Consider the following 17,996-nt stretch of genomic DNA (forward strand, 5'->3'; position numbering starts at 1 on the left):
ATCCCACACTCACCTACCCATCACCCAGCCTCCAGGACTTGGTGACTGGTTCATTTTGTGAAGAGTGTTGGTGAACTTTGAGTTCATGATGAGTTGGATACCAGAAGGGATCATGAAGAGACTGAGAAGAGCTTCTGAATGTTCTCTGAGATGTCAAAGAAAAGATTTCTTACCAGTATTCTTTCTTATTAATCTTACCTTTTTGTCTTATAATTGGGTGAGAAAAAGCTGGAAGGAAGTCTTTCTCTTGAGGAAGAGCTGTCCTGTGTAGTCGTCCGACCCCTCATCAAAATGCTCCCTCCTGTCCAGGGGAGGGAGGGATGGGGTGTTGGGTGGGCAGAGAAGATGGCCTCTTAAGGAATGGAGGGGCAGAGCTTCATCTCTGATTTCAGGAATAGAAGCTTTCAGGGATGGAAGCAGAAACTCTAGTAACTTCCTCAGAAAAGAAATGAGACTGAACGTTATAGGTCATGGGCAACAAGTTTGCAAGGTTCTGGTGGCTTTTAAATGTTCTTGGGTATGTTGCTTCCTTTACCTGTTTGTCTCTCACCTGTTATGAGTGGTAGAGATCTTTGAGGTAAGAGATGCACTTGTCACCAGCGGCAGCCAAGTGGAGGGCTGGGCCTAAAGCTGGGGAGACCAGGCTCTACTCAAAAACCAGCTGGGATGGAAGAGCTGAGTGGGGACCTGAGGATGGGACAGCCTAGCCTGCTTCACAAGACTAGAAATTGCTAAGGATGCTTCCCAGGTGTATCAGGAGTTGGAGGATTGTCCTGTGATACCATAGGCATTTGAGACTTTGCTTACCTGCTTACTCTGTTGTCTTTAGTAAGTCGCTACCCATGTCAAGCGCTCACTTTTTCATCAATAAATGAGGAAATTGGGTGGCCCGAGTCTATGATTTTAGGATTCCGGAAGTGGAACCATCTTTCTCATTAACACTAAAAACTTGCATCAGATAGCTATACTTTTGAGATTCCTGGGCTTAACATGGAGGTTTGTCGGGGTAGTTGGTTTGGGGGTACTTATTTCTCCAGGGGAGGTATGGAGAGTCGTTTTTGTTCTCATTGGAGGAAGTCATGGCATCAAGTCCTAGGACTCAACAGGGAAGCCCGGATCCCCCCCTGTAGCCCCCTGAAGGGTGACTCCCTGAACTCTAGAGCAGTGTGGCCCCTAGTAGGGGTTGGTGACCTGGCCCCTGATGCTATTAGTGTTACAAAAGCTCGAGGCTGCGGGCTCGGTGCACTGAGTGCAGCGTGGAAGGTACAGAGAAGACAGTTTACACTGACGGTGACAACTGGGTATCTTTATGCAATTTAAGTAGGACACCAAATACAGACTTCATCTTTATCTTCTTTAAATACTTTCTGCTCATTTGCCACGGTTCCAAGTAACACCGTTTCAGAGATTCAAAGGTGTCTAACACAGTTCCCTCCCCCCATACATAATTCTGTGCCCATTGTGTGACTCCGTTAGAAACATTAGGGTAATTATAGAGCTACTTTCTGCTTTTCATTTGCTATGATACTAGCCCTCAGTCTGCCTGTACTGGCCATATTAATGAGTAATGACTGAAAATTAAAAAGAATTCATCAGGCTCCTAATGTAAGATTTTTCCAAGCCTTTCTCCCTCGCATTTACGGGCTTCTCACTACAGGTGGGGAGGATGATCCATGGGGGGGTGCGCTTTGGGCTAGGAATTCACAGACCCAGTTTCTGAGTGGGGGAGACACAAACTCGCAGTGGACGCAAGAGCCACAGAGCCTGATGGGTGTGAGAGCACGCTGGAAGCTGATGACGGGTGGACAAATGCCAAGCGGTGGAGGGCGCTCTTTAGCACAGTTCCTTGAGCAACAAGGTGGCTGCCACTTTTTCCTGGGCTTCTGGGCAGTCTTCCATGTGTGTTTTGTGAATTGAAATTTTATACTTAATATTCGGGCTAATAGTTATATTGGCTGGATACATCCTCACATATACAGTATCTGTAACCCCAAAACTTTCTGAGGCAAGTGGATTTTTTTTGTTTTGTTTTGTTTTTTTAAACAGCCCACCGTGGAGTTCAGGGGCAGATGGGTTACGTCACAGGCCTAAAATCAGATTCAACTGCTCGAAAATACTTTGCAAACTTTTGGACGGTGTTCACAGGGAGCGTTTCTCTTCTCATTTGTCACATTGTCCCATTTGACCTTCCATCGCCTCTGTAACAATAACAGCTGAGGTTTATTGCGTTATTATGTGCCTCAGCCAGCACATCTTACAGATGAGGAAAGTGAGGCCCAGAGACGTGAAGAGCTTGCCAGAGGTCACACAGCTAGCGTGGCCGGCCCAGCTGAGCCACTTTTGTACTTCTGGGAATAAAAGCGTGCCTACAAGCCTTGACTGGGTCACTGGTGCCAGGCCCCGTGTTGAGTAATGCCCATTCAGAATCTGATCTGGTGGCCCGCTCCCCACGGAGGAGACCCCGGGCTGTGTTCTGCTGGCAGCAAACTCCTCTCATCCTTCCTCACCTCGCCGCCCGTTTGCAACATCTCCCTTTTACTTTGCTCTTCCTGACCTGGAAATGTCACCTGTTCACGAGGCTTCTCTTCCTCTCCTCATCCACATGGTACATGTCATCCGTCTGCAGTCTGAATTTGGTTTGTAGACCTCTAACACGTGGCCCTGATTGTCTTCAAGACAAATACGAAATTGAGTTAGATCTGAAAATTCAGGCGACTGGGGAAAAAAAAAAATCTAGGGGCGCCTGGGTGGCTCAGTGGGTTAAAGCCTCTGCCTTCAGCTCAGGTCATGATCTCAGGGTCCTGGGATCGAGCCCCACATTGGGCTCTCTGCTCAGCAGGCGGCCTGCTTCTCTCTCTCTCTGCCTGCCTCTCTGCCTACTTGTGATCTCTCTCTTGTCAAATAAATAAATAAAATCTTAAAAAAAAAAATCTAGATTTAGGATTTCTTATGAAAAGCTGTGGCAGTATGAGATTTGCTTATCTACCTGCCAACATCAGACAACTCCCTCTAGACTGGAAAGGGACTCCACTTGTTCCTCCCTATCTCCTTTCTCCACCCCCATGTAACTATCAGACTGTGGTAGCTGGGAGTGTATACTTTACGTAAGATAGGAAAGCAAATAAAGTTGGGCATAGAGAAGAAATTTAGGAAGTGTATGCTGAATCGAATTAAAGTAGGTAGCTTAAGAAATAGTCTTAGTTTGGTAAGAGAATATTTGCTCTTTGCGAGCTGACTTGCTTTCATGATACTTTTTGGGCAGATGGGCATATTAGGCTTAATCTATTATTTAAGGAAGGAAAGCCTCTATCCCTCTGTTTGAAGCTTTATGACTCATCAAAAGCTAAAAGATGTACTTAGACCTACTTTTGATAAAATTACTTTTATTGGACTAGTCAGCATTTGGGAATATGAGGAAACTATTTTCTTTAAAACAAATCGCAGACTTGATGAGTTAAATGAGATAATGTATGGGGAAGTGGTTTGTATGTTATTGAGTATTCAGCCAGTAAGTTATTGGAGATGTTTTGGGAGCCTTATCATCATTTCAGGCTTATGACAGACATTTAAGTCTCTGCTCTCTGCCACTTTGTACCTTGCTCGACAAACCACTTACCCTCTCTGAGCCTTTTTCGTAGGTATATTAAAAAAACAAACAAACAAAAAACCAACTAGCTTATGTTATCTCCCAGTACCCAGGACAGTGCCTGGCATAGAGAAGGTGCTCAATATTTATGCTCGATAAATGATTAAATAAAGAAGTAGATATGGGGATTTTTGCGACCTTACTGAGCTAATGCACATAAAACATCGAGTGGAGAGGCAGCATATGTTAGCTTGCAGTTTTTAGTTTAGACTGTTTTCTAAACCTTTCTCCTGGACACGGGTTAGGGGGTGATCTTTGCTCTTGGATGAAAAGGACAGAGGGCTGGCAGGTATGTGGCACGCAGGTGACAGGAAGCCACGGAGCCCTAAGCTGTGTGTGGGATGCTGGATGGACAGAAGCAGACTCATACAAGTGGCGAGCTGCTCTGCTCGGATCGCTGGCCTTTCTCATCCGGATCTTGCTACAGGCAGACAATTAAGCAGGGGCAACGTGAGTTCAGACGCATGGAAATCTGGACCGAGAGATTAAACTACTAGAAATAACAGGTCAGATCTAGAAGGGCCCTTGGCAGTCCATCAGGCTCATCACTTCCTCGTTCCTAATGCTCAGTAGAGATGTGGTGAGAGCAAAGAACAAGGACCTGGGGTTGCTCAGTCCTCGGTCTGAATCCCTGTGGTGCCTTTTCCGATCTGACTGTTGGCGTGAGTCTTAACTTCCTTGACCCTCATCACCTTCCCTACTTCCTGGAGGTAAAATGGTCCACCGAGATAATTGAGCAGGGGGCTTCCAGAAAAGCTTCTGACAAGTGAGAAGATGGTGTGTTTGTATGCCCAATAAATCTCTAGTTTCACCTTTTGCTCCATGGTGGTCCCGTTCTTTGAGATAAGGTGTTAAGAAGTGCCGAAAATTATCTCTAAAAATGCAAGAACTTTGAGCACGTTGACCATCGTTTTCCCCCACTCAAGACAATCTTTGCGTTTTTATTAATATTTTAAAGTCACCGTGCTTTCTGCTGTCTCCACTGCTCTGCCTAGGCGTGATATTTAGAGACTTCTGAGAGGTGTGTGCCTCCTGTGTCAGTAACCCCCTGCCAGGGCTGTGAGGGTAGCCATTAGGACTTCATGCCGTAGCCTCACACCATATATCATTTGTGTCGAAATCCACTTGTCCCAGAGGTTTTTTACAAGACAATCACTTGGCTTCACGGCTTTCCAAATGTGCGAGTTCGTGCTCTTGCAGTCAGGAAGAGGCATGATATGCCAACTGTTAACTTTATAGGTAAGGCGTGTTGTTTTTAATCATTGCTTACAAAACACACTGCATCAGACTTTTTATACCCAGAAAACCATCATGCAGGAGGCTCAGGTTTACCTTTTGTCATGCTGGGCCAGCAGGCATTTAAAGCTAAGGCTGCCACCCTCTAAAACCCAAGCTTTCTTTAAAGGACGAGTACAAGCTCTTTGTTTATCTAGTGTCTTGAATTTTCAAGGTTCACTTGCATCATGATTTCTCAAAGTCTCGAGAGTTGAAAACACTAGGAAAATTCTCCTTTCTTTTATTTCTGATGGGAATTTCCCCTGGCGAGTGTGATCTGTGAAAATAAAGTACACAGTGATGAGGCTTCGTGCTTGTGTGCACATCACTGTACCGTTAACCAAGCTACCTTTGTGTGTTTGATCGTCCTCCTTCTCCTGTGATGGAGGCAGGAACATTCTTTAGTTACTTACTCCAAGGAGTCGTTTTTTCCAGAAGCACCAAACATGTCAAGAAAAGGTTGCTCTTGTTTTTGTGTGTGCTGGGAAGAAAGAAAAGTGAAAAGAACTGTTTTCCTGACTAGCTGTAGTTTCAGAAATCCCATTAGACATTTCTTATATCTTAAAATCCACCCTTCACAGAAAAGACATTTCTGAAGTCAAACTTCAGATTATTTGGGTTTCTTACTGGCCGAGCAGCATTTTTATTATTTTATGAAACTGAGTGATGACTCTCTGACTGCGGGTGATCAGGACCCAATGTCTTTTTAGAGGAGGTTTTTAGACTGGATTTAATCTTACAAATGGTAGAGTGATTTCTTGTGTGGGGGAAAACTTTTACCATAATGTTTTACTGTCATGTTGTCCATTTTATTTTTTAGATTTCTATTTATTCATTAGAGAGCGAGAACGAGCTGGGAGAGGGGCAGACAGAGAGGGAGAAGCAGGCTCCCTGCTGAGCGTGGAGCCTGAGGTGGGGCTCGAGCCAAGGACCCTGGGATCATGACCTGAGCTGAAGGCAGGTGGTTAACTCACAGAGCCACCCAGGCGCCCCTGCCACATTGTACATTTTGCACAGAATCCACAAAATACTTTTCAAGTTCCGGTACTCTGGGTGCCTAGTTTTTTGTTTCTCTCTTCATTTTGGGGGTGACAGTTTTGGCTAGCTCTTGAGCCACCCTGGCACAAGCCTCCAGAAACTGTTTTTTGGTGTGTTTTTCTTACCATCCTGTGATCCACGGTAGGGCTAGATGGGGCCTGGCCTGGCAGGGATCTTGTAGTTTCTTTGCAGACTGCAATCTCAAGGAGATGTTTCTAGGACCACAAACTTGGAAAAAGAATAACACGTGTTAAGTAAAAATTAGGTATTAAGTGTGAAATGAGAGATTCAGAGCCAAGAAACCTCTTGGAAGAGCCAATTCATTGAATTTTCTTCTCCAGGGAGCTCCAGCAGTCTGGGCCTCTGCATTCCAGCCATTCCAAGCTGCTTACTGGTTTCGATTCTCCCATGGTTCCGTGGCTTCTTCCCTGGCTTCGTTTGTATTTCTCCTTCGTGGATTCTAAGCACCAGTATTTTAAGGCCCAGCCTGAAAGCCATTTTAGTGAAGAACTCCTTAATTCTTTTTTTTAAGATTTTATTTATTTGACAGAGAAAATATGTGAGAGGGAGCACAAGCCAAAGGAGCAGCAGGCAGAGGGAGAGGAAGCAGGCACCCATGGAGCAAGGAGCCCTATGTGGGGCTCGATCCCAAGACCCTGGGATTATGACCTGAGCCGAAGGCAGGCGCTTAACCGACAGAGCCACACAGGTGCCCCTCACCTTAATCCTTTTGTGCAGGAGTCTGCCAGCTCTGAATGGAATTAGTATGTGCATGTGTGTTTGTGTGTGTTGAGCAGATCCATAAACTGTATTTTAATTATTCTGCTGTTGATTTTTCCACTGGGTTTGTGATAGGCAGGACCGTGTGGATTTTTCCCCTTCCCTTCCCTGTAGCTGGTCCCTGTCCTGCCTGTGCAAACACTGAGGGAGGGGGCGTGGTCTGAGCTGTTCCTCTAGACTTTGGAGAGATTGGACCTGGAGTACACAGGACAGAGGGCCAAGTGCCTTCTCCTTATATCACTCCTTGCTGAGAGAAGCAAGAATTAACACTTTAGGAAACATATTTGCAAAGAGGGAGGGATTTAGAAGCTTTTATAATTAGATTTCAAAAGACAGTGAGTGAAGACAAAGCATTTTAAGTCAAGTAATTCATATAAACTGCTTAGTGCTTGCCTCGCACTTAGCAAGCTCTCAACAAATGGGAACCCTACAATCCCATAGGAATGGCTTAATCACGTATCATACCAGCTAAAGGAGGGAATCCTCAATTATAATCCCTTCCCTCTGGGCATGGCTAGTCTAACAGATAATAGAGCAGTCTTTGAGGACAGAAGACTTTGGTCACATCCGCCGACGACCATAAAACATTAGAGGAACTAACAGTATTTTGTGGACAAGATGTTTTATGAGTAGAGATTTTGTTGTTGTTATTCTTCAGGGATTTGATGGCTGTTTAGGAATGTTCATGCTTAAATGGATTTTATTTCTTACATCAGATGGAATTTACTAGAGTTTCCAAGATATTATTTTGCTCTCTTAACCTTCTTGCAGTTTGTTAATGATTCTCAAGTCTTGCCTTTGCTTCTGAACTTTGACATCTAGACATGGTTGGGATTTTTTTGTGTTTTTGTTTTTTTTTTCAAAGATTTTATTTATTTATTTGGCAGACAGAGATCACAAGTAGGCAGAGAGGCAGGCAGAGAGAGAGGAGGAAGCAGACTCCTCACCCAGCAGAGAGCCCGATGCGGGACTCGATCCCAACCTGGGGTCATGACCTGAGCAGAAGACAGAGGCTTTAACCCACTGAGCCACCCAGGTGCTGCATTTTACTTTGTTTTGTTTTGGTTTAGTCATTACTTAAAGATTCAGGAAGAAATCTATCAGGGCAGTAATCTTTCATTGCTACTTAATGAGCTTACAGGTCCAGGGCTGGCGGTGAAAAAAACTTACCTGATTGCTGGGATACTTCTGTTTTTGTATACTGTCCTCTGTTTTGGTGGTTACCACTGAGTGAACAGGGATGCCTGGTCCTGGGGTGCAGAAGGGTGGGAAGACCTCTCTCCAGAACATGGCAGTGTTGGTGCCCTTCTCAAGCCCAGAGAAGCAATGTCAAGAACGCTTAGCTGGCTTCTCCCCTTGCAAAGGCTTGCTTGCTGCCAGGAAGTCCACCATCACCTCGCTCCTCTATGTGTGACCCATGGGCCTGAGGCAGCACCTAGGGCTTGTGAGAAATGCAGCATTTCAGCCCCCACCCTGCAGCTGAACAGAACACGCATTTTTAACAAGGTCCCGAGGCAACTGATACCCACATTCAAGTTTGAGAAGCACCGCTCATAGAGACAACGGCAAGCGAAGCAGGTCTCAGAACTGTTAGCCTTTGAAATATATGCTGCTTTTTATTTCTACTTTAAAGTAAAATAACTTGCTAATGAAATAAAATGTGTTTTGGTTGGGGTAAACCTTCGTTTAAGACTTTTTATTTTGGAGGACCTCAAATACACAGAAGTAGGGAGACTAGTAGAATGAACTCCTTTTTACCTATCACCTACCTTTAATGTCTGTCAACCAACTCATTTTCTCAACTTCACCCCACCCCACCCCGAATTATTTGAAAGCAAATCACAGCCATATAATTTATCCACAAATATTTCTTTTTCCCTTTTTAAAATTAGTTCTATAATATACATAACATAAAACTTAACCATCTTAACATTTTGAAGTGCAAGTTCAATGGTGTTAAGTACATTCACATTTTTGTGCAACCAAGCTCGAGTAGTCTTTCCATCATGCAGAACTGAAACTCTATGAACATTAAATATCTTTTTCCTTCCTAACATAATCATAGTACCATCACACCCGAAAAAAAGTTACGTTTCTTAATAGCATCCAGTCCCCAATCAGAGTTGCAAATCCCCACATTATAGTTTCGCCTAAAGAATTCAAGGCATTCAAGGCGCCTGGATGGCTCAGTGGGTTAAGCGTCTGCCTTCTGCTCAGGTTATGATCTCAGAGTCCTGGGATGGAGCCCTGCCTTGGGCTCTCTACTCATCAGGGAGCCTGCTTCCCCACCACCCCCCTCCCCTGCCACAGGCCTCTCTGCCTACTTGGGATATCTGTCAAATAAATAAATAAAATCATAAAAAAAAAAAAAAAAGGCATTTGGTTCCGCATCTTCTCTCTGTAAAGCTGGTGGTCTTATTTGGTCAATGAAGAATCTAGAGACAGTGGAGAGAGTGGGCCTTGTGCTTTCCCACCTAGTAGCTAGGATTTTCTATGAAGCTTTTGTAATTTCCAACACGCAGAAATCAAGAGTTTTTTAGGTAAAAAGAGCATGGAGTTTTGATTAAGAAGAGCAAAATCTGTGTCACTCATTGCTTCTTAGAACTGGGCAAAATATTTACTCTTTCAGGATTTTCAAGTCACAAGATTTCTATGAAAATTGAATCAAATTGCAATACCGTATAGCCATTAGAATGAATGAACTAGAGTCATATTACCCATGTGGATAATTCTCAAAAACAGTTTAGAAAAGCAGGTTGCAGAATGATTTGTACAGCCTGACACCGTTTATTTAATGTTAAACAAAAACCAATACTATAAATTGTTTGTGATTACACACATGCAGTAAAGCGTGAAAACATGCCTCAGAATGACAGCTGCACATTTCAGGATAGCAATCCCCTCCCTCAATGAACGGGAGAGTAGCATAGAATAGCTGTATCTGTAGATTTTTTTCTATTATCCAAAAATCTGAAGGAAGTATCGTGAAATGTCAAGATTTGCAAAAGCTGCCTGATGGCTATCTGTGGCATTATTTCTGTTATGTATGTTTGGATATACTGCAAAAGAAAGACATTTTAAAAACTGGCCAGTTTATGTGCAAATATTTTGTAGACTCAGGCACTCAAAGATGTTATTAAGTAGGTCTTATTTATATTCTCAGCTCATCACAAAAATTTGAAGCTGAAAAATAATTTGATGCTGGGTACAAAAATTATAAAAATGATTTAACTGGTGGGGCTCCTGGTGGTGTTAAAGATGTCCAAAAAAGGGGGCACCTGGGTGACTCAGTGGGTTAAAGCCTCTGCCTTCAGCTCATGATCCCAAGGTCCTGCGATCTAGCCCTGCATTGGGCTCTCTGCTCAGCAGGAAGCGTGCTTCCCTTCCTTTCTCTCTGCCTGCCTCTGCCAATTTGTAATCTCTGTCTGTCAAATAAATAAAATCTTTAGGAAAAAAAATTTTTCAAAAAAAATTAGGAAGAGCCACTTGTGAAGTGTGTGGGGTCGTTCAAAATTTCAGTCCATCTTCTGTGTCCTACTCGTTTCATCTATGTGGATTCTGGTAAAGGACAGAAGCGTTGTAACAGTGGACCAGAGCCATTGCTTATTTCATTGGAATGTAGAGCTCTGCTGCTTCCAAGGAAGGTTCAAGGTGGAAGAGTACCAGCTCCCCTGTGGCTAGGTAGCCTCCAAAGCATCTTGTGCCCACAAACCGTGCACTTTGCCCTCAGTTCCCTTTGCTGCTGTCCCATCTGTAGACAGCAGGACTCCAAGTCCTGGGAGTCCTCTGAGTCGTGGGAGTCCTGGGTGGTTTCAAAGAGCCGTGAGAAAGGGGCTTCTTGGAGAACTGTGGGTTTTGAATCACCTTTTCCTTACATTCCGGTTTTCCTGCTGTGCCCATGGAGCCCACTGATCAGTGGTCTCATTATAATAATTCTGCCTAGAGGGTATGATAAAGGGCACACATTTGATATTTATTCATGAGTATAGACTGGAAACCATTCATCAGGGATGCTCTTTCTGGCAATGGGGAAGATTTGGGCTTTTAAACCAAAGTAGATGTGCTGGGGGTGGGGAGCAGACATGTTAATTAAGCCCCATTGACATGAATGATGGAATAGGTCATGCCAAGAGCTTCAGTATGTGCTACTTATTCAGGTTGTCTAGCATCAAGCTCCCTGAGTTGTGGTTGTTTTATTGTTCATCATTAAATGGAGCCTACAACTGTAGTCACATCTGGTACCTGAAGACAGCCCGGAGGTCTGCCTCTAGTCTAATGTAACCCTCACTACTGTGATTTTATTTCCCTCACAGACCGATTTTTGTCCCCTTAATCATATTTATTGCTCTTATCTCAACTCTCAAATATCTCTAATCTCCCAGAAACATATATAATTATCTTTTAAGGGTCTGAATCGTGCCAGATGTAGCAGAAGAATGGCTTCCTGGCTCTCGCACAACATTAAATCATTTTGTATCAGGTCTTCCCGCTTAGAGTGGGAGCAACACTCCGTCCTTTTCTCGCCAGGATTCATGCATTTGTCCTCTCCTCCAGGTGTTCATCAGATGCTTCTTGAGCGTCTCTTCTGTGTAGGGAGCTCTGGCAGATGCTGTCAGGGAGACAGAGTCCCAGGAAGGGGGAAATGTACACCTAGATCTGCGCGCTAAGAGAGATTCTTGAAGCAACCTCTGCATTTTTGTTTGACTGTGGTTGGAATGGAGCAGTTGCCGGGCTTGAAAGTCACCTGTGTCCCTCTCTTAGCCTGGTCCTCCTCACACTGTAGTCCTTCACTTCCGTTTTTGGTTGCAGATAGTTAATAGGGAGTGAGGGTGAGTGCAAAATTGCAGAATGATTGTGTCTGAAAGGTGGAGACGTCAGGGGGATGACTGATTTACAGTAGGAACTAGCAGCTACAGAAATGCAGTGCAATCCCACATTAACATCATTGCATGTATACAGGATGGACACTGACTTTGAAAGGTAAGGGGATGTCTCTTTGGATATACCTGAGGTGTTCCTATATCAAGGACTTTGGGCCTGGCTTTTCCTGTGTGTGAAACCGTGTCCCTGTGAATCGAAGTAGTGTTGAGTCATGGCTACCCCCTTTGCTATGACAGACACAACCCAGCCAACTGACCAAGCCTGAGAAATTACTAGAACTGATTTTTTTTTTTTTTAAGCAGATGGAACTTTCCTATCTGGGTGTCCTTTAAGGACATGCCTCTAATGGAGAATGGTGGTATCTGGAATGGATGTGAATTTAACTCTTCCTAGTCTGGGAACTATTTAAAGATCATATACCCTTGTTGCTGGAGCTGGTGTTGAGAGAGAAGTGACTTTTCCTAGAATTACAGTCGCGGCCCAGGGACTGAGATTTCAGTCTGCGACTCTCCCCGCTGGACTGTAGGAGAGATACACTTACTAAGCAGTGTTTTAAGGTAACTTCGAGTGGATTGTTTCCTTTCCCCCCTTCTTTTACCGAATGGTTGAAAATTTACCTCACTGACAATAAATACCAAACCTAGCTGTGAACCCGAACTAGAGGCCATCTCTCTCATTCCTGCACTTTGGTATCTCTTTATATGTATATCCTCTACTGCTCTTTCCAACCTGAAATATAAATGTTTACATACATGTTTTGCTTTCATGCTAGGCTAGAAACTAGACCTTTTCTCCTGTATTTCTCTTGTCAATGTATAATTTTTGTTAGGGTTGTAAACATGACTCCCATACAAATGTAAATGAGTGCATGTCAAAGAAATACTTGACTCATGAAGGAGGGAACCAACAGGAAGTTAAAGCTGGTTCAAAGAGCCTTTGAGGAACTGTGTTATTGGAGGCGCTGATGACTATTGAAGTAAGATTGCTAGATTAGATCTGAAACCCTACAGGGCAATAAAACAATAACATTTGCGGCTCTCATTTCCACCTATCAGAAGTCATATGGCTCTGTAGTGGGGGAAAAAAGAATTTGCAGATTCACCTGTAACTTCACGAAGTCTGAACCCATATTGATTAAAAAGCAAACCAAACACAGGTGCAACTCTTAGAAAATAAAATAATCCTTGAGGGCACCCCGCAGATAATACTCTAGTATGGGATCCAACATACATCCCTCCTTCCTTTTGCCTTATTTCCAGGTATTGCATCATGTTTTTTCACGTCTTCTCTGTGGTTGCCCTTAGCCAAGGAGTGTGTGCATTCCTTCATTTCTTCTTTTGTTTAATAATTACTGAATGTCCGTTTTGTGCCAGGGAGTACGTAGCCACTGAGATATCTGTAACTGAATGAGTCAGATGATCCTTGCTCTCCAGGAGCTCAGAGGCTGTTCCATTCACATCCTATAAGGGAGGCGGGGAGTTCTTTCCAGGAATCAGTTTCATTGTGGGGGAAGCAGTGGAAATCATCTTTTTTTTGTTGTTCCCCGTCCCTTTTGGGTTTCAGTGCTTAAAAGGCTAGTTTAAAATGCCTGTATCACCAAGAATGACAACCAGAGCCAGGGCTTTTTGGGGTAAGACCGGACAAATATCCATGCCACCTCTTTTTGTTCGTGTGGCATATACCTTTCCAGGGATAAAATTTTCGTCTTCTGATGTGAAGGGCTCCCCCGTGGCCTGTCCCGCCACTTCTCTCCAGAGACCTCCCTCTTTTTGCCTCCACAGGTACAGATGTGCTCCTAACTGGTTAGACCAGTTTGTGACATAAATTTAAGGAACTTCTGGAGCAGCAAGGACCTGACTGCTTTTCCCCAGAAGGGTTTAGGTAACTTATGGCTCAAATTTCATGGCTGTCAGTACAGTTTTCTTACACCATACATATACATATATATATATATATATATATGCATTTATTTAGGATATTTGAGGTGTTTGCCAGTTTAATCTAATTCTTTCTTTCAAAAAATAGTGGGTGTGGGTGTGGGTGTGGCTGACTTTTGTCTTAGAACCATAAAACATGGAGTTGCAAGGAGCCTCAGAGAGCTTTCTGGCTTGCCCCTTTCCCAGCTAACACCGGGAAATGAAAACCAGAGAAGCCGGATATTAATTAACCTTTGTTCTCATGATGAGTCACAGCTAGATCTGAAGCTTTTGTTTAGTTTTGGGTTCCTTCTTTTATAGTGGTGGTTCCTATCTGCATTTTTTGGTGGCATTTAAGTCTTCCAGAAAGGATGTGTTTCTTTTGAGTTTGGGTCTTTGTATTGGTTTACAAAGATAGATGCTAGATGCTTGTTGTTGGTTTGGTTTTTTTTAAAGATTTTATTTATTTATTTGAGAGAGAGAAGGTGAGGGGCAGAGGGAGAGGGAGAGAAACTCAAACTCTGTGCTAAGCTTGGAGCCCAAAAGGAGGCTCTGTTTCACGACCCTGAGATCATGATCTGAGCTGAAACCAAGATCCAGATGCCTAACTAACCGAGCCACGCAGGCACCCCAGTGCGAGATGCTTGTTAAAAATTCAATTAATACTTCAAGATATCAGGAAGAAAGCAAAAATCCTCCGAAATCATGGCCTCCAGCAATAATTTTACTGAACATCTTTGGGAACTTCCTTCCAGGCAGTCCTCTCAGTATTTACATCTGTATCTATATTTGCCTTTAGGTATAGATGTGTATTTTTCTTTCTAATCTTCAGTAAATGGGAAGAGCATCATTTTCTTGCAGGTGTTTCTTCTTTAACTTGAAAGATGATACTCAACTTATTTTAAGTACACATGGAAGTATTTTCCTCTTGGATTGTATGTTACTTGTATTAATGCATCTCTAGGAATGGAACACAAACGTTTACTGTTGTTACTTAATCATAAATGTAAGGACAGGTTATGTCTTCGGAAGCGGCGGGTGGGCTAGCTGTCCAGATGCACCTCGCAGGTTCTCTTGGAGGGAAGGGCTTGCTGACAGCTGGGGGCAGGGCAGCATGCAGACAGCCTTGTGCTAGCTGTCAGCTCCACGGGAGTCCCCTTTGGCTGTGCTGCACAGAGCTGCTTGCCCTAGGCCATGCGCTCCCTGGGGCATCTGCATCTGGTGATGTCTGGTGACATCTGGCACTACGGGATATGAAGGCTCCCTGGATACCAAAAGGCCCCGCTGAGAAGCTGAAGCCTTCTGGTTGCTTTCCTGTTCCATCTCTGCCTCTGCCCAGTCTCCTTCCTCTTCCTCCCTTTGCAAGGGTTGATCCTTAATAAATACCTTGAACTCCAAACTTCATATAACTTCTGCTTCTGAGGAACTCAGCCTGGGGCACTGGGTTTTTTTGTTTGTTTGTTTTTTTAGATTTTATTCATTCATTTGAGAGAGATAGAGGGAACACAAGCAGTGGGAGAAACAGAGGGAGGAGAAGCCAATTCCCTGCTGAGCTGGGAGCCGGATGTGGGACTCCATCCCAGGACCTAGAGATCATGACCTGAGCCAAAGGCAGACATATAACCATCTGAGCCATGCAGGGACCCCTGCTGCTGGGATGTCCTCCTGGGAGCTGGTGGAATCCTAGGGTGCTCAGGATGTCCGGATCCATCCATTCCTCCTCTCAGTGAGCTCACACTCTCCTTCGTTGCCCCTCGTCAGAGGTGTGGGATTGGAAGAATTTGGCCTTAGGCAGGGGCTAAAGCTGATAGCTCTGTGGTTTTAAGGAAAGTTCTAAAGACTTTCTTGCTAATGGTATTTGTACAATAAAAATCTGTTTTAGTTGTTTATGATATTAATCATTGAAGATTTATCTGCTTTGGGAGAAATTTCTCCGGAACCACTGAAAGTTCCTGCCTAAGAGTTGATGAAGATATTTTCCCCTCCAGTAGCTACCCCCTTCTTTGGCTTCCCCCACTTCAAACTGCTGCAGGATGAACGGTGTCCTCTCCGGAAGATCCCTGTTTGCACAACCTCTCCGATTGTGCTTTTATTTCCAGCAGATCCTATAATCTCACTAATCAGCTGGAAAGAAATATGGTGATGGAAGGTGCAGGAAGCAGAGGCCTTTCTGAGGCCTAAGGAGGTTTGTTCCAGTTATGGCCTGTGCTCAAAATGCTGAGTCACCTTGGTTAGTGCTCAGAGCTCTGATGGACGGACCCTGCCTCTCCTCTCCTCAAGGTTCCTGTGGAGACCTTTGATTCAAGGCTGTTTGTGCTGGTGGAATCTGGCCTAAGGAGAGCCATGGGTACTCTGACGCTTCTCACAATCTCCCATCTCTGAAAGAGTCACGGTTGCTCTCCCCTAGTCTCCAAGACGGAGTGTGTTTTGCCTTTAACCTCTAGCCTTACCCAGACCTGCTATGTGCATTTCAGAATCCGTGTATATTTTAGGGAGATAAGAAGGCCTGCAGAAGATTTGGCCATTGCTTCTTTAGCACCTTTTTCTTTTTCTGGGGTGGGGGAGTGGAGGTGCTCCTTTAACACAGGGTTCCTGCTCTTTTTCAGCACCACGTGCCCCCTCTGCCCCGGCCCCGTGATCAGCACGTACGTTAGCCAGGACTGTAGGAGGAATTGGGACTCTTGCAGTAAGGTCTGTAAGTCATAGTTCATATGAATGCAGAAATTCAAAAGCCTTGCTTGACTTAATGGATGCTTTTTAAAGCTATAAAAAAAAAGTTACTTTTTCATGAAAGGGCAAACTAGACCAGAAGATGCTGCTGAATAAATCTTTATTCTATAGACGGTAATAAGTAAAGACCTGATATCAAAGAACTTAAGCTTTTTATTTCTTGTCCAATTTTCTCTGTGGGGGGAAAAGGTCTATAAAGCCACTCATCTGTGTCCACCTTTTTAATAACTTAGTCATGCTTTTGAATTTGCCTAGGGGAAGAGAACTCATAAGTAGATAATACACCACGAAGTCAAAAAAGCCATTTGAAGTCATTTAGTTCACTTTTCATTTTGGGTGCTGGGAAGTGGGAAGAAGGGGAGGTACAGCTTAAAGGCAAATTTTTGTTAGGGATAGTGGCTACCTATCTCGTGTCTTCTTCCTACCCCCATGTTCTCTCCCAGTGGTTTTTTTTTTTTCCCTTCCTTTTCCAACAATAGGTTTGCATGAAAGGAAGGTTGTGGTTTACTTAGGATCCCCAAATTCCCAACAGGTGGTATCTTTGGCCCTTCCAAGTTTTGACAATAAAGTCCTCATCCAAATTTAGACATGGAAACCATGCATCTGACTGGAATACCTGCCTGTGAACTTACCAGACCCTCAGCCCCCACCTCTGAGTAGCTGGTGTCACTCAGTGGTTACTTATTCTTGTTAATAAAGATGCATTGGGGGGTGCCTAGGTGGCTCAGGCCGTTGTGTCTGCCTTCACAATCCCAGAGTCTTGGGATCGAGTCCCGCATCAGTCTCCCTGCTCGGTGGGGAGCCTGCTTCCCCCTCTCCTCCCTGATCCTGCTTTCTCTTGCTATCTCTGTCTCTCTCTCTCCCAAATAAATAAATAAAATATTTTAAAAATATATGCTTTGGTTAGGAGTTTGAACAAGATTCCTTGAGCAGACATTTGAGTATGGATAAATGTTACAAAATATATATGTACAATATAAACCTACAGATAAACAGCATATGTGAGTCATTACTGATGAACAGGATACACCATGGGACGATGCCTGTGAAGCCTTGTGGGAGGTCAGCGAGATTAACTCCTCCTTGAGCGGCTCTGACATGTGTGGCCAGGGAAGCTTCATGGATGAGTTTCTATTTGAAGTGGGCAGAGCTTAGAGTAGAGAAGTGGGAATGGTGTGAATTAAGTTTCGGGTATTGGGAAAGTACATGCATGACCTCCTTGATGGAGGTAACCTGTCTGAAACGGTTCTCAGTACTCAGGATGATGGTCCTATTTATTTCAGTTATGAAGGATGTTGTTATGGGTGCTCTTTTAAAGATGAGCTTGGAATCATCTGGAATGATTTGAAAGTTCCACAGTTTAAATACAAAATAATAGATATGGTAATCTCTGGAATTCATTCCATCTCCTTAGTTAGAAAACTAAGAAGATGCAGGCGTGCAACTAAGGCGCTAGTGGAATCCCCGGGTCCTGTCTAGCACACATCTTGTGCAGTACATGGCACTGGGCTTGCTTACAGAAGAAACATTGATGGGTTTTCATCCCTCCCTTTCTCCTTCTTCCTCTTTGCTTCTCTCTCTCTTTCTTGCATTCATGCACAAACGTATATTAATGATTGTGGGCAGAGATTGTTTTAGATCCCAGAAATAAATGCCAAGCAAGCTACTGCCCACAGGTTTCCCTCAGAAAACAGACTGTTACAGTTCTGAACAGGTGCTATGACAACACA

The 17,996-nt window shown here is 43.9% G+C and overlaps 1 protein-coding gene across 3 annotated transcripts in view; it reads left to right on the forward strand.

The window, feature by feature from the left end:
* Positions 1–17,996, forward strand: part of MB21D2 (Mab-21 domain containing 2) — a 111,530-nt gene that overhangs the window by 19,619 nt on the left and 73,915 nt on the right. Inside the window, exon 2 of one of the 3 annotated variants that reach the window (XM_059391272.1) lies at positions 16,143–16,227. The exons of the other annotated variants lie outside the window; for them this stretch is intronic. The gene's annotated coding sequence lies outside the window, so the exon portion shown is untranslated. The remainder of the gene's footprint in view (positions 1–16,142; positions 16,228–17,996) is intronic. 3 annotated transcript variants of the gene reach the window in all.

Source organism: Mustela nigripes, chromosome 2, assembly GCF_022355385.1.
Source record: "Mustela nigripes isolate SB6536 chromosome 2, MUSNIG.SB6536, whole genome shotgun sequence".
Taxonomy (NCBI): Eukaryota; Metazoa; Chordata; class Mammalia; order Carnivora; family Mustelidae; genus Mustela; species Mustela nigripes.